Source organism: Phoca vitulina, unplaced genomic scaffold, assembly GCF_004348235.1.
Source record: "Phoca vitulina isolate PV1807 unplaced genomic scaffold, GSC_HSeal_1.0 scaffold6, whole genome shotgun sequence".
In the NCBI taxonomy this organism is placed as follows: domain Eukaryota; kingdom Metazoa; phylum Chordata; class Mammalia; order Carnivora; family Phocidae; genus Phoca; species Phoca vitulina.
This window is the reverse complement of record NW_022589709.1, coordinates 28,638,995-28,655,881: the sequence shown is the minus strand read 5'-3', so window position 1 is coordinate 28,655,881 and position 16,887 is coordinate 28,638,995. Positions and strand designations below refer to the sequence as shown.

At 37.5% G+C, this 16,887-nt stretch overlaps 1 long non-coding RNA gene across 1 annotated transcript in view; it reads left to right on the top strand.

Annotated features, from left to right (window-relative positions):
- LOC116632194 overlaps positions 1 to 16,887 on the top strand; it is a 192,547-nt gene that overhangs the window by 26,061 nt on the left and 149,599 nt on the right. Inside the window, exons 2-3 of the long non-coding RNA XR_004299355.1 lie at positions 3,476 to 3,678; positions 13,206 to 13,296. This is a non-coding gene — a long non-coding RNA (uncharacterized LOC116632194). The remainder of the gene's footprint in view (positions 1 to 3,475; positions 3,679 to 13,205; positions 13,297 to 16,887) is intronic.

Genomic DNA, 16,887 nt, shown 5'->3' with positions numbered 1-16,887 from the left:
TCCGCTGGTCTCATCCATTTCTCCCAGCTCATTTTCTCCCAAGTTCCCATCAGTGAACACAAGCTTAGGTCATGACAAGTTATGACATTCAGGTGCAGAACTCTCTGAGGCTCTGTGACAGAAAGGAGGCGATTTTTTTTTTAAAAGGAAAAACAAAAACCAAAACTGACTTAAAGTGAATGAGGTTGGGCCAGGCATAAAAGCTGGAGTGTACATCTCAACTCTGACTCAGAAGTTGATGCCCTGGGGATAGAATGGACAGGTGGTGGGTGAAGGGAATACATTTTGAGGAAGCAGCATAGTAATTAGACTCTTGGGCCTCTGTTTAACATAAGGCCCTGTTCTGTTAGGTCTCAGGGATAATCTGTGTTCTTCTGGCTGCATATACCATAGTTTGAAACTTTAAAGAAAACAAGTAAAAGCAACCAAAGCAGGAGTTATATTTTAATAAGATGATAGTTTTGAACTACTCTCTCCAGAGATGGTCTATTCAAAAGTTTTGTGGGTATGACGCTCTTTTAATGAAAACATGAGAAATGCATCATATTACTACATAATCAAGCTGTGATAATGTTTTCATTGGCTATTACAGCACCGCTCTGTGATCTGCTCTGATTCCAGATGAGATTTAAGGTGTTGACTACAGACTATAAAGTCCAAAATTATCTGGATCTTGATTGCTTTATTCTCCCCTAATGTGATCATTGTAAATTTAGAGTTCTGGGGCATTTTTGCTGCTAGTTTTCATTGATGGAAATTGGAGAATAGGATACATGAGTCCTTGCTTATTAGGCAATCAGCTTTTTGAGGGGGGTGGAGAGAGAGAGAGACAGGGTGGACTTAAAAATACAGCAAACAGCATCTGTGAACACTGAGCTTCCTTTGAGAGAGGAAGTTTTATTTCAAAATGTTAAATATTTAAATTATTTTAAATAACTGGTTGCTTTTAAAATCTTAAGTATTGTTTTGCATATATAATCTTGTACTTAAGTTGTATGGAGTTAAATTTATGTTATACAATAATGCGGTTCTGGCTTAGGGCTAGAGGTGTGTTATAGACTGAATGTTTGTGTCTCCTCAAAATTCTTATGTTAAAGCCCCTGCCCTGAACATGATGGTGTAGGAGTGCTGACAGTGTTGGGATTACATGTTCTGGGCCTCTTGGAGATTAATATACATACTTTAGAAATAGCCATCAAGGCTGGGATGGGGGGAGGCTTACTTCAGGCTTCCATAAATCTGTTAGAGATAACATAGTTTTTTCTCTTCCTGACTCACAGGTGGCCCACAAAATCTAAAGTTTAGCTGTCAATTAGGTGTGCCAACCCTTTGAAATGCATGCAAACTCTTTGATCTTTCTATAGTGCCCACCACCCTTGCCCCACCATCTGTCCCCTTGCTCTATAAAATTTATAGACTAAGGTCCAGACTTTGCAGAGAATAGCTGTTCAGGGTCTGGGTCATCACCTGCCCAGTCCATCCTGGCAGTAAGTTACCCTAAATAAAACTGTGTGAACTGTATGGAGTCAGTTGCCTGCTTTGTTTTTCAATCTCAGAGTGCCTCCTCAATTTGGGGGATAGTTTTCTGTTCCTCCCCCACCTTCTAGTAGGCAGTGTTTATAGGTAAGGACTTTAAGAAGTAATTAGGTTTAGATGAAGTCGTGAGGGTGGGGCCCTCATGATGGGATTAACATCCTATAAGGGGAAGAGAGACAGGAGTGCTTCTCCCCGCGAACTCTGCCCTATGAAAACTCAGTGAGAAGGCAGCCTGCTGCAAGTCAGAAAGCTGGCTCTCACCAGGAAGCATATCTGCTAGCACCTTGCTCTCGGATTTGTCAGCCTCCAGAATCTTGACAAATAAATATGTATTATTTAAGCCACCTAGTTTACAGTATTTTGTTATAACAGCCCGTGTTGACTAGGATAGGATGGGAATATCGAAACAATTCTAAGATGTAAAGTATTATTCCATTAGCTTCTTTTATGAATGTTCTGTTGAACTTTCTAGCTATCTTTCACAAATCCCTTGCTGCCATGGACCCATCCTGGTGGCTTCGGAAAGTATCCATCTCTCAAAATGTGTACTTTGGAATTTTGCTTGTTTTCTATTACACAGCCAAAAATCTATGTCATTTATCAGTACATCCCCCTCCCTCTTAACCCATATTCAAATTACCACTAATTCTCATACCAACGCCCTAAAATATTTTGATTCTCCCCTTTTTATACTTATCTACACTAGTCCAATTTATTACCATCTCTTGACCTGATTGCAGAAGTCTCCTAATTGGGCCTCTACTTCCACTCTAGCTCTACTCCAATCCATTTTATTCAAAGTGATCAGCATCATCTTTTTTTTTTTTTTAATGGGTTTATTTTTCAAAGCAGTTTTAGGTTTATAGAAAAATTGAGTGGAAAGTACAGTTTCCATACACCTCCCTGAACCCAATGGTTTCCCCTGTTATTAATGTCTTGCATTTTTGTGCTATACTTGTTACAGTTGATTAGCCATAATTGATAGATTATTATTAACTAAAATTCATAGTGTCATTTTAGGATTCTCTCTTTGTAGTATACATTCTATGGGTTTTGATGAATGTATAATGATATGTATCCACCGCCAGAGTATCTATTCAGAATAGCTTCACTGCCTTAAAAATCCTCTGTATGCTCCTGATTCATCCTGCCCTCCGCTCCCTTCTGGTACCCACCAAACTCCCACCCCTCTCCATTCACTATTTTGAGAATGAAAGTCTAACAATTTAACACATTGTTTTCTGGTTTATCTGTTCATGCTATTAACAATATCAGAATTAATTTGTTTTACATTATAAAGTCCTAGAGCAGTGTGTTGTGGTGTTTTTGTTGTTGTTGTTGTTGTTGTTGTTTTTAAGATGAAACCATTTTGAGGATTTCAAGGAAGTTAAGGACCCTCATCCTGTATTCACTGATATCCATCCTATCATGTAGTTTCACATAAAATTTCACTGGCTTTCAGTATTAACTAAAATGTGTAAATTTAATGTGCAAACTAAAATTTTAAGCTGTCCTCCTGGGGTAGTGCTATTGGTTATAAAGAAACAGAATTTACTTTTAGAACAAATTTGATGAATATATTTTTTCTCTGGTGAATAGGGATTTCTTTCTACCAGAGGTCTGAGTTTTTAAGATTGCCCAAACACTCATAGGTTATAAAAAGTCATTCTCATTTCTGTGTTTGTGAAAGCCATTTCAATCTGTGCTGTTTCTCATTTGTAGCATTTTCTCTTTTTCATTTTCTGTTCCAATTGTTTTAACCTATTCAGTTCTTCTTATAAATTATTCCTTCTCCAAATATGGGATTCTGTTTCTAGATAGAATATTTACTGAAGATACTTGAGTTCATAGAAATAATAGGACTGCAGATCTAGGAAAACCCTCATACGATAACATTAATTTCCTTGGCTTGTCCCTCTCTCCACCATGATCCCAACAGGTTCCACAGCAGATTGGTAAGAGGTCCACAGCTTCATTGCCTTTCCCATAGCCATGGTCCACTCTCTGGAGTTTGCAAAGGAGGCCTGAGGGTTCCATGGACTCCTGGATTTCAGCAAGATCTCCCAGTCCTGTGTGTTTGATGAGTCTACCTCACTAAGACAAGCTTAAGGGAAGGAAGCCCAGAGACCTCACTTTTTTCTGGTAAGGCAATCACTCTTCATTTATCTTATGACTACAAGTATCCAAGGTAATAATCATCAAAAAATGCTGCATTTAAACTGCTTACCCTTCTAAAAAAAGCATCAGGACAAATCCCATTATACTTTACTCTCATGTTTATCTAAGTCACTTTCGGAAGCCCCCAAATTTCAGTTCAAATTTCCAGATCATCACCTGGTCTCATGGTCCATAAGCTTCAAATATCTCCTGATATGACCATGTCATTTGCCTTCACACCATACTTCAAATTCTTTCACTGTGCTTTTACGGTGTATCATGAAAATCTGAAGTCCTTGATACTTGCAACTCTTCTCTCATCATTCCCTTTACCCTTTTTTCTTGAATTGAGACGTGGTCATTCCTGAGGACATTGATTCTCATCTAATTCTCTTTACTAGTGGAAATTTTAAAATCTCACCTCCTACATATAATGGAGACTGAAGATGAGGTAGATGTCCTCCTTCTGTTTCACTGTTCTTTCTAGATCGCTGTATTTCCCTCTTCTCTCCAAAAGATAAGATCCTCTGAAGTACATCCCTTCTTGGTAATCTACAAACCTCTCCCCGTCATTCATTGAAGATTTGAAAACCTGGATCACTGTTTTCATTATTGATGACTTCAGTAATCTTGAGGATGATCATACTCAACCCCTCTGAACTTCTTGACCTCACTTTTCCTGACCACACTGTAGTCCATGTGCTAAACTCTGTCATTACCAAGAGGTACTCCACCTTTAAAATACTGAATTCAAACATTCCACTCTTTAACCAATTGTATTAGTTTCCTATTGCTGCTATAACGATCTTAGTGGCTTAAACAACACCATTGTTTTATCTTGTATTTCTGGAAGTAAGAAGTCTAAAATGGGTTTTAGAGGCTAAAAGCAAAAAATCAATAGAGCAGCATTCCCTCTGGAGGCTCTCTGGAAGAATATGTTTCCTTGCCTCTTCTGGCTTTTAGAGGCCACCTGCTTTCCTTGGTTTGTTACCTCTTCCTTACTGTTCAAAACCAGAACCATGGCATCTTCAAATCTCCCTCTGACTTGCACTCCTGTTTCTATCATCATATCTCTTATTTGTCTCTGATTTTTCTGCTTTCTTCTACTAGTGGCCTTTGTAATTATATCTGGCCCACCTGGATAATCCAGGGAAATCTCCCCATTTCAAGATATTTAACTTAACCACATCTACAAAGTCCTTTTTGCCATATAAGGTAACATATTTACAGGTCAGGGGATTAAGATATGGACATCTTTAGTAGGCCATTATTTTTTTCTGTCAGATCAACTATCTTATATTTCCAGGTCATTTATTGATTTTTTCTTCATGATTATTTGATTACATTTGGATCTAATTCATTTAATATACTACTTATTCATTGTCTATTACTGTTTTAACAGACTCACTTTTCTCCTTATCCAATTTATATTTGATGGTCTTTTACTCCTTTACAGACACTCTCAACACCCCTCTCCCTTTCTCCTCTGCACCCCTGCCTTCTGTAACACTCATCAGGTTGTATTCCTGGTTAAACACAAGCAACTCTCTGTCCACCCACTTTGCACCTGCACCTGAGCAGCAGAAAGTGGCTGTTCATATGTTGAAAAATTAAAATATGAAAATTTTAGTATATAGCAAGAAAAGTTTTGTATACCAGAGTCTATTTTCTTTTTTTAAAAAATATTTTATTTATTTTTTAAGGAGAGAGAGAGAGAGGGAGTAAGCATATGCAGGGGGGGAGAACAAGGGAGAGGGAGAAGCAGACTCTCTGCTGAACAGGGAGCCCAATGCAGGGCAAGAGTCTATTTTTAATAGAAGTATGTAATAACTAACATCTATCAAATATATCAAACATATATCAAATTGTGTGTTCTTCAACTTGGGAACATCTTTCCTCTTGTCAGAAGCATGGAATATTAATTTAAATTTTGGAATTGAAGCAAAAAGGCAGAGTGGTTAAAGAAATCATTCAATAGAGAAAAAAATACACCATTTCTTCTTTACAACATGTTATAGGGGAACAAACAAATTTTTGTTTGAAAAAAATTTTCTTTGTGCCCTTTCTGAGTTCAGGTGCTTGAAAAAGTGAAAGCATGATAAGAGATTCTCTTTTGAAAGCTGTGATGAAATTTGGTTCCATTAGCAATGGTTAGAGAAATGCTGCTAAACAGGAAAAAAGTTTATTTGAAGTCTCAGAGTGAAAGATATAACAAATACCTACTGTTCCTCTTTTCTGATAGTAGACCTAGGTTTCCCTTTTGTGAGTCTTCCCTTTCCACTTGCAGCCCCTGTGATTCAGGTGGGCCTGATTGCCCTCCTAGTTCCAGAGGGTTTCAGAAGGATATCAGGCTTGAATGATCACCATGTTCCATATCCCTGGCCACAGTCACTGGTACGGAGATGACCCAAGCAGTCTTGGTCAATGGTAATGCCAGGACTTCAGTTGGAACTCTTGGAACAAAGTGTGCGTTTTAGATGGGCTTGATTGGCTTGGTAGAATATAAAACTGTGGCTGCCAGGGCTGTCTTGCTGGAGGCAGGCCAACTCACTGAAAACCAATTCTACGAAAATGAATTTTCTGAAATTAAATTTCCCAAATGAAAATTTGCTTCAATGACAAATCTATCGATTTACCAAAATCTTATTTCTTTTAACTACTTACAAGGATTACTACAATTTAAACTTATTGGAATACTTTTAAAAGATGTAAATGCTTTTTAAAAATAAGTTTTTATTTTTTTAGTTATTTTTATATAAGCATCTTAAAGAATTTACAGTTGATAAATTCTAAGGATCATAGGGTGATTTATTCTTCTAAATAAATATTTCATATTTAGAAAACATTTCATCATCAATAACTATTAGAGCATTTCATGTGAATTTTTTCAGTTTCTGTTTACTTCATATCTTTTTAATATCATTTTTTTATTGTTAAAATTCTTCTGCCAGTCTTCCATGTGACATTTAAATTTTAGTTTATTTCCAAGAAGTGGTAGTAAAATTTAATATTTGGTGTGAGTTTTTCTTCTTTCCTGTTAATTGTATACTTTAAACATATCATTTTTAGGATTTTTAATCAATTTCTATTCCAATTCTCCAAAATTTTTTTGGTTTCCTATGTGCCAGATATGACACAGTAATCACATAGTACATTACAATAATAACAGCAGTCGCCTCTGTTCATCCTAATTTTCCTAACACTGCTTTAAATAATTTTATTGTTTAAAGTCAAATCTCTTAAATTATTTCCAAGTTCATATATTCAATTGTTTATTGTGAGAAACCAGAATAACTTCATTTCTTTTGGATGATTTGTTTTATGTCATATTCCCTCCACTTTTGGGCATTTTTAGCTTTCTTATACCACTTCCTCAGATGACATATGAGCTTAACTTTATTTTTAGCAATTGTTTGCAAAATTTCAACAAAGATGTTAACACCAACAAAGTTATTAGACAAATTTATTTTCACAGAACTGATTTTGGAAAAAAAGAATTTTGGTAAAATGGCATGAAATCTACTTTCTACTACAGAGGAGAGACTTGTTAAAAATGAATTGAATGCAGAGCAGAGAGATAGATTGCTGACAACAACATCATTTGAACACCTGGATCCTACTGTGCTTTAAGATAGAGTTTGGAGATTGGGTTCTCAGGGATGCAAACTCTGAACTAGACATTAGCATATAAGAAGTATATTGGGATCATCACCTATGGAAGTGAAGTGAAGGAGGCTGATTGGGCAGAGAGAGAAGTTGGGCTGTGATGTAGTCTCAACAAGGACTGCAGACAATCCCACTTTTTCCGGGGGCTAGAATGCCTTGATCTACCTCTGTCTTTTCCTAGCATCAAGGTACCAGGGAAGCTGAATTGTAAACAGAAGGTTGCATGGGAAAAAAGGGGAAGTAGAGACTTTACTCAGCACACAGTGAAGCCTTAGATATCTTGCACAGTGGAGGATTTCTCTCTGATGACTTTTCATGTCTTTTATTTTTTTTTTATTTTTATTTTTTTTAAAGATTTTATTTATTTATTTGACAGAGAGAGACATAGCGAGAGCAGGAACACAAGCAGGGGGAGTGGGAGAGGGAGAAGCAGGCTTCCCGCAGAGCAGGGAGCCCGATGTGGGACTCGATCCCAGGACCCTGGGATCATGACCTGAGCCGAAGGCAGACGCTTAACGACTGAGCCACCCAGGCCCCCTTTTCATGTCTTTTAGAAGTGGTACTCTCTCCCATGGAATGTGTTGGACAGAATCACAGTGCCAGTTCTACCTCTGAAACTCCCCTATTTCCAGTCACACTATTCATAACTTTTTTGTAACAAAATTTAATTTCTCTTATTTCCCAGTTCTTCTGGAAGGCTCTTGCTAGAGCCTCCATGAATAGCTTCCATGTGACTCCTAGTGCCTTTGACTCTTAGAACTAAACTTATGTTGTTAAGACTGATGAACATATAAATGTTTTCATTGCACAGGAATTAGCTGTTTCTGGGAAGGGGAAGTCTCCAAATAGGGCTTTTACTTAGTATCCTGTATAAATGGGGCCTATTTTCACTTGCCTTGAGGCCAAAGTCTTCATGGTATTAGATACCAAGACATTTAACATCTGTCTCTGAAAGACGTAAAGCATACAGGCATACACCTCTTTTTGTTGTGCTTTGTTTTATTGTACTTTGCAGATACTGTGTTTTTACAGATTGAAGGTATGGGATAACCCTGTGTTGAGCATGTCTGTTGGTACCATTTTTTCAACAACATTTGCTCACTTTGTGTCTCTGTGTCACTTTTGGTAATTCTCGTAATATTTTAGACTTTTTCAAGATAAACATGATCACTTCAAATAGTGATAAGTGCTCTGTAGAAAATATAGCAGAGTAATGGGCAGAGAATGGAAAGAGGGAGCCACTTTAGATAGTGTGATCAGAAAAGGCCTTCATGGGTAACATTTGAGCTGAAAACTGAATAACATGGCTATGTTAAGGCATGGGAAAGAGGATTCCGTGCAAAGAAAATAAGTAAGTGATGATGGTGGATAGGAGCCTAATATAGACAGTAATACACACTTGGATTTTTATTCTAATTGCAGTTGTATTCTGGTGGAGGATTTTAAGTCAGGGAACAATATAATCTGATTCATGGTTTAAAATGATAACTCTGGATTTGGGGGACGTAAGATTGTCCGGGAGCAAGAGAAGAGGCAGGGAGACTGGTTAGCGATTATAGTAATCCAGGAGAATGATGATGGTGGCTTGAAGTGGTAGGGTAGCTGAGAAGACGGAGAGAAGTGAGAGAATTGAGATATACTTTAAAGGTGCGACTATAAGACTTGCTGATAATTGAGATAATGCTAGGGAAGATAGTAGTGAGGAAAAGAGAAAAATCAAGGATGATAAATTTCCTTCTTTCTTTCTTCAAGCAGTTTCCTCATAAGGTGATGGTCTTCCTTTGCCACTTCCATATCTGCCCCCTCTCATGTTCAGTAATAGACCACCTTCCAGGTATTGTCATGAGAGCTACTTTCTGGAAAGAAAAATCTATCTTTTGCTCTGACTGCCTTGTTTTTGAGAAACAGGCTACTAGAATTTTGTTGACTATATATTTCCATCTTGAAAATACCATGTTATATTTACTGCCTTTGTTTTTGCTGTTACCCCTTGAATGTTTGTGTCCCCACAAAATTCATATGTTAAATCCTAACATGTTTTTTGCTATTATCCCTTGTTTGTGTCCCCACAAAATTTATACGTGAAATCCTAACATGCAGTGTGATGGTATTTGGAGATGAGGCTTTTGTTAGGTGATTAAGTCATGAGGGTAGAGCTATCATGAATGGAATTAATATCCTTATAAAGAAATCTCAGTTTCCTGGACCCTTCTGCCATGTGAGGACACAGCAAGAAGACAGCCCTCTATGAACCAGGGAGCAGGCTCTCACCAGATACCAAATCTTCAGGGACCTTGATCTTGGACTTCTCAGCCACCAGAACTGTTAGAGATAAATATTTGTTGTTTGAACCACTCAATCTATTGTATTTTTGTTATATCAGCCTGAGTGAACTACAATACCCCTGCCTTAAATTGTTTGACCTGTGTTTCTGGCCTCCCCCAACCCTCTCCAAGCTCTAGAAAGACAATTTTATGTTTCACATATTAACTCTTCTCTTTAGTTTTCCCCACTATCTTTAGCAGAATTAGCTGCTCTTTCCTTCTCTATCTTTTTGTACCTGTCTCTAATATTTTATTAGAATACTTTCTGCATTCTATTTTCGTTGTTTAAATTTGTGTCTCTTCTGTTGGAATGTGAGCTCTTGAAAGGTAAGAAAAACATCCTTTTTCATCCTGGTATCCCTAGCACAGAATCTGGTACATTATAAGCTCTGATTAAATGTTTGATCAATTAAAGGCATTGAATTACCTCCCATTCTGTTTTAATTACTTTTACTTGTAACCAATTACTGAAATAATCAAAAATATTATCAAATAGCACCTAAGTGCCATTCTTACCAAAACAGTTAATTTATGTGTTTAGTGTTTATTTAAAGGGATATTTTAAGATTTGCATTATATGTTTCCAATCTCTAAAGTTCTTTGCTATACTGGATCCAACAGATGTCTCAGAAAGTTAAATTTTGCTTACCTGTGTGAAAACAGGTGAATACTAACTGACCTCTCTCCTTTTCCTTGGTTCTGCTAATGTCAGTTCTGGAAAGCTTCAGCCCTGTGCTGTTTGATGGAAACTTGTCAACAGTATGTCATAGTGTTGCCACATGAACTCTTCCTAAGGAAGACTGTGGAATAGCTTGGCTTTTTTGGAGGAGCGTCTTACTTCTGAAAAGCAACTTGTTCTCTGTTGCCTGAAGTCTGCAGGTAGAGATGCTGATGGTGAGAGTGATGTCCTGCGTGAAGGGTGACCAGAGATTTTAGATTTGGATTCATCTCCTGAAAATGTGTGTGTGTCTTCTAATTTTGGAAGACTTATCTTTTTTTGCTTTGAAGCAAAAGGATAAGGAGAGAAACAATTTGATGATTCAGAATAAAAAGGGGAAGGCACTAGTGTGTGTCATATTTTGGCAGGAAGGGATAGAAGGATAAGTACACCTTTCACACTTTACCAAGGTGATAATTGTGGTAACTAAGTTGAACTAGGAGAAGGCATTCATTGATCGAATATGTTTAAAAAGTATTAAATTGTTAGCAGGATTGAATACGAATTTTTCTAAGTTAATCATTGAAGGGAAACCAAAATAATTATATTTTGACCAAGGATAGAATTGAGAATTGTGCTACTATTACTGCCATCTAAAGAAATGTGTGACTTGGGGTATGTCTGTGATTATATTTGAGTCTCAAGCAGCTTGCCGTTGATATATATTGGGAACCGCATGGTATTGGCTCATCTTAAGATAAAAATCTCCTCTTCAGCCTGATTTCTTTGCTTCTTTTTTGCAGTAAAAGTCCTCAAAATGGTTATCTGCACTTCTGGTCCCTGAGTCCTCTCTTTATATCTCCCTACACTCACTCTTCTCAGGCTGTTGCCACTCCACATCCCACCAAAATTTCTCTCATCAAGGTCAACAGATAGCCTCAGGCTGCTCAGTCCAGTTCTCAGTCCTCATCTTACTTGACTATTAGCAGCATTTTACACAGTCAAGGATTCCTTTTTTCTGAGAACTCTTTCTTCACTTAGTTCCCAGGATACCACACTCTTCTGATTTCTTTCTGCATTACTACTGCATCTTCTCTCTCTCCTCTTTTCTGATTTGTCTTATTTATCCTGACCTTTTAACACTACTTTGGCTCAGGCCTCAGACCTTGGATCCTTTCTCTCTCTCTCCTTACTCTGTTGGTGATCTCATCTGCCTCGTGGCTTAAATTTCGTCTGTGTGTTTATAATTGCCAGATTTATATCTTTTGACCCAGACCTCTCTCCTCATTCTAGAATCATATATCCAGCTGACTATTCGATAGCACCATTTAGATCTCTAATAGATATTTTAAAATTAATATGTCCACAGAGGGATTTCTAGTCTTGCTCTCCCCCAAATTTATTTCACTCACAGTCTCCCCCATATCAGTTAATGATGACTCCCACTTTCTAATTGTCCAGCTCTGAAAGCTTATACATTGACTCCACCTTCAAAACAAATCCAGAATTTTGCATCTGCTTACAATCTCTTTTGCTACTAACACAGTCCAGTCTACCATCATCCCTCATTGGGACTGTTGTAATAGTTTTCTAACTAGTCTCTCATGTTCCATACCTACCCCACTCTAGTGTATTCTCAAATGACAGTCTGAATAGTCTTACTAAATGTAACCCATATCATATCACTCTTCAAATCACATTCCACCAATGGCCCTCTGTTTTCTTCAGAGTCAAAGCAAAAGGCCTTACAGTATATTATGTATTAGTGGCTTGGTTAATTACATCAAACTACCATAGACTGAGTGGCTTAAACAATAGACATTTATTTCTCATAGTTCTAGAGTCTGGGAAGTATAAGATTAAGGTACCAACAGATTTGATTCCTTTTTTTAAAAGAAGATTTTATTTATTTATTTGAGAGAGACAGAGAGAGAATGAACAAGGGAGAAGCAGAGGGAGAGGGACAAGCAGACTCTACACTGAGTGGGGCTCAATCTCATGACAGTGAGATCCTGACCTGCGCCCAAATCAAGAGTCAGATGCTTAACTGACTGAGCCATCCAGGCGCTCCCAACAGATTTGATTCTTAATGAGGGCCCTCTTCCTGGCTTGCAGAGGGCTTCTTATTGTATCCTCACATGGCAGAGAGAAAAAGCTCTGGTGTCTTCTCTTCTTAGAGGGGCACTAATTCCATCATGGGAGCTCCACCTTCATGACCTCATCAAAACCTAGTCACATCCCAAAGGCCCCACCTTTAAATACCATCACATTGGGAGTTAGAGCTTCAACATTTTGGGGGAGACACTAACATTCAGCCTATAACAGCTTATAAAAATCTACCCCCCCCCCCATAGTTCTCAGGCCTCCTCTACAATATGCTGGTCTGACCATGACAGCCTTCATACTTTTCCTTGAACCTACCAGATAATATCCCACATCATGGCTTTTGAACTGACTGTTTTTCCTGAAATGTTCTTTCCGTAGATACATGTATGGATCTACCCATATGCCCCTTTAAGCCTTTGCTCCATTGTCACTGGGTAAATGAAGCTTACTCTGAGCAAGTTGTTTAAATTTGTGACCTCCTTCCCAACACTCAAAATCCTTTTTACTTTTGCTCACTTTTATCCCATAGTACTTTTTACCTTCTAATATATTGTATATGTGATGAAGACAGTGGTTTGTACTCATTGAATATACTTCCTGGCTGTACCTCTTATGCCTCTTGCATTTTGGTGGGACATATAACTCTTTTTTGCATATGGAATATGTGTGGAAGTGATGTGTATCACCTCCAGGTCAGGGTGGTTCAGAGCAAGTATTTCTTCCTCATGTTTTTACTTTCTTTCCTCATCTCTTGGCAGGATGCAGATGATTAAGAGAAACCACTAGAAGGAGAAGCCTGACTTTGTGAATCACAGGAAGGATGTCCATAGAACACCCAATTGAAACATGGTATGAGGAGGAAAAATTGTTATTGTATTCCAAAGTTATATCCAGCTTCCATTCTAATTGGTTAATGCCCATGCTATTTTATTTCATTATTTATTTATTTATTTATTTAAATTCAATTAGCCAACTTATAGTACATCATTAGTTTCAGATGTAGCATTCAATAATTTATCAGTTGTGTATAACTCCCAGTGCTCATCACATCATGTGCCCTCCTTAATGCCCATCACCCAATTGCCTATGCTATTTTAGAACATTTAGAATATCGCTCTGGGTACATAAATGGATCAGTGCATTCTCCTGAAGCTGAATGGGATAAGTAATAGTTATTAATGGAGGGGAATATCAACAATTAATATGGATACTATAGGTGTCATCAACAATTTCAACAATTCCTTAGATGAATTGAATAAGGATCACATGCATTCAAGATTATTTAATTTTGACAATAATTTGGGCTAGTTTATGTGAAAGTTAGTATCTTAACTTGGAAATTTGAGGAAATTCAAAGTCATTTTCATTCTTTCAATGTTATAGATGTTCATCAGCAAGCATTTTACTTTAGCATTTATTCCTGACAACATAAGTTCAAACAAACCCCAAATTAATACATGTATTGTTTCCTAGCTATGGAAGTTTGCATATCCATTACTTATGCTAACATCTGAACTGTATCCTGCAACTTATCAGAACTGAGGCTTAGTTAGGAGTAGATGTGTCAATTAGGATAAGGTAGGGGCAGGAGAAGAGAAGGCTCTACAGTCCTGAACAGGTGAAGTAGTAGACCTTAAAAGAAGGCATGAAGCTGAGTTTTAAACAGAGCAAAAATCTTAGCTAGTGAGTTGGACAGGTCAGGAGAAAAGGTTTCTAGAAGGGAGTCAAGATCCTACTTTAGATGTCTGAGCCAAAGGTAAGGAACCAATTATTATATTTGGAATTCAAGAAACCAAATAGATGTTCAGGTAAAAAGAGAAATCTAGGTGCTACTATGAACAGCCATATATAGGCTGACTTGATAATAAACTTTGGGGCTTTGAGTTTATGGTACAAAATTGGTTCCTGCATCTGATATAAGACTGAACTTAGAATTGAAAATTTAATGTTCCAAAAGCTAAAAGTTTGAGTGATGCGAGGCAAGGAGACAGAAGATGTTTTCACCATTGCTTCCCAATAAATACCCCCACAATGGTTTGTTAATAAAATAAAGGAATGAATAGGCAGAATGGTTTAATTTAGATATTTAAAAGATAGTTAACTGAAACAATCTTCAGTTGTTCAGTGTGTTAAAATATATTTGGTTGTATCTTGGTAATCTGAATATGAATTTTATTTTCATAATTTCAACTTGTTCTTAAGCTTATGTGGGGAAGTTTTTAGATATGAAATGTATGTATAAGACATTTTGTGATACAAAGTACATCCAGTTGATCCTTGAACAACTCAGGGTTTAGGGGCTCTGCCTCCCCCTGCCCAGTGTAGTTGAAAATCTATGAATAACTTTTGACTCCCCCAAAATTTAGCTGCTAATAGGCAGAACCAGGAGAGATCACTTTTTACTGCCATGTGCAATTTACTAGAGAGATGAACTGCTCAGGCAGAAATGATTGGTGTCACACGGCATTTTAAGCAGATACTTGCAACCCTTGAGCTCTCTGCAATAGCAACAGGAAGTGGCTATGAAATTATTACAGTAGTACAGTATGTACTGTAGTTGTTGATTGAATTCTTCATCTTTATATTTGTTTACATTTCTAAAAGTGAATGGCACCAAGTATGGTCTGTACATGTCTGTGTGCATAACTTTTGATAAACTTTAACTTTTTACAATAAATTTGTGTATGTTTTAGAGTAGTAAATGATAAAATAGAGTAGTATCTATCTGTATTTTATGCATTCATGACATACCTAACTTTCTCTTAATTGTTTCACTATTTCTAGGCTACATGGTTTGTCTCTTGAGTTTTTTCATTGCTAAAAATCTTCCAATATATTTATTGAAAAAATCCTCATATAAAGGGATCCATGCAGTTCAGATTCATGTTGTTCAAGGATTAATGTGTATTATTTGCAATTAAAGCCATTTAATTAATAATAACTTAAAAATAAGTAAACAAACTAAAAATAAGGATAGCATTAGTTTGAATTAGCCTTTTTTTTTAAAAAAAAAAGACTACTTGAGAGCGAGAGATAGAGAGATTGAGATAACGAGTGGGGGTGGGGGTAGAGCGTGAAGTAGACTCCATGAGGAGCAGGGAGCCCCATGTGGGACTTGATTCCAGGACCCTGGGATCATGACATGTGCTGAAGACAGACACTTAACTGACTGAGCCACCCAGGCACCCTGAATTCGCCTTTTGTACATAGAACTGCCAATACTTAGTGTGTATAAAAGTGACCATGTATTTTCAAAAGTCCACAGGTTAAATTTCTTCAAAATGTAGAAAACTAGGATTTTAATATGAAATCTCATATGCTTGATTTCCTAAGTCAGGAAATTAGGGTTTTCTTCTCAATGAACAAGTAGGAAAAGCCAGAATTATATATATGCTAATTTTGAGTTGAAATAAACTTTTGTTTCAAGAAGGATGCATGGCCCACACCCTCTTTGGGTGGGATTTAATGCTCAGCTGTATGGCTCTTTATTAGCTGGAGTGACGGGTGATAGTAAAAGTTATATTCAACCGCCCTTGCTTTGTTGAATCCAGCTAAGTTCTCTTAATGGTGAGCTGGAAGGTTGTGTTGACCCTTTGCCTGCTCCCTGAAGATGTGGCTGGTGGTTACTGACTTCTTGTCAAGTTTCTCTCCGTTGTCTCCATATTGCCCTCTCTTGGTCCACAGGCAAACATGAGAGTTTTGATGAATTGCCTAGAGACTGTGTATGTTGTTGTTGTTGTTTTAGAGAGGGAGGGAGAAAGAGAGGGAAGGGGCAGAGGGAGAAGGGGACTGAGAGAGAGAGAGACAGAGAGTAGACGCCCTGTTAGTGCAGAGCCTGATGTGGGGCTCGATCTCACAACCCTGAGATCATGACCTGAGCCAAAACCAAGAGTTGGATGCTTAACTGACACCCAGGTGCCCCAGAGATTGTGTGTCTTTGATCTTATTGTTACAGTCACTCAAATATCTTAAATAACATTCCAGCCACCATTCTAATCAATGCTTTGTTGTGTCAACTCTCTATAGCAGGATAATCTTTTGAGGTTTTTAAAACATATTTCTCCCCTGTATTATCTCCTTTTTCTTTTATGCAAGTAAAAGATTAAGTGCTTCCTTTGTTCAGAGGTGTATGGAACAGCATAAATGTAAAAATGGTAACTAAAATTTATTGAAGATCTTAAAAATTTTTTTTTATTATGTTCAGTTAGCCGACATATAGTACATCATTAGTTTTTGACGTGGTGTTCAATGATTCATTAGTTGCGTATAACACCCAGTGCTCATCACAATATGTGCCCTCCTTAATAACCATCATCCAACTATCCCATTCCCCCACCCCCCTCCCTTCTGTAACCCTCAGTTTTTTTCCTGGAGTCCAGAGTCTCCCGTGGTTTGTCTCCCTCTCTGATTTCTTCCCCTTCAGTATTCCCTCCCTTCCCC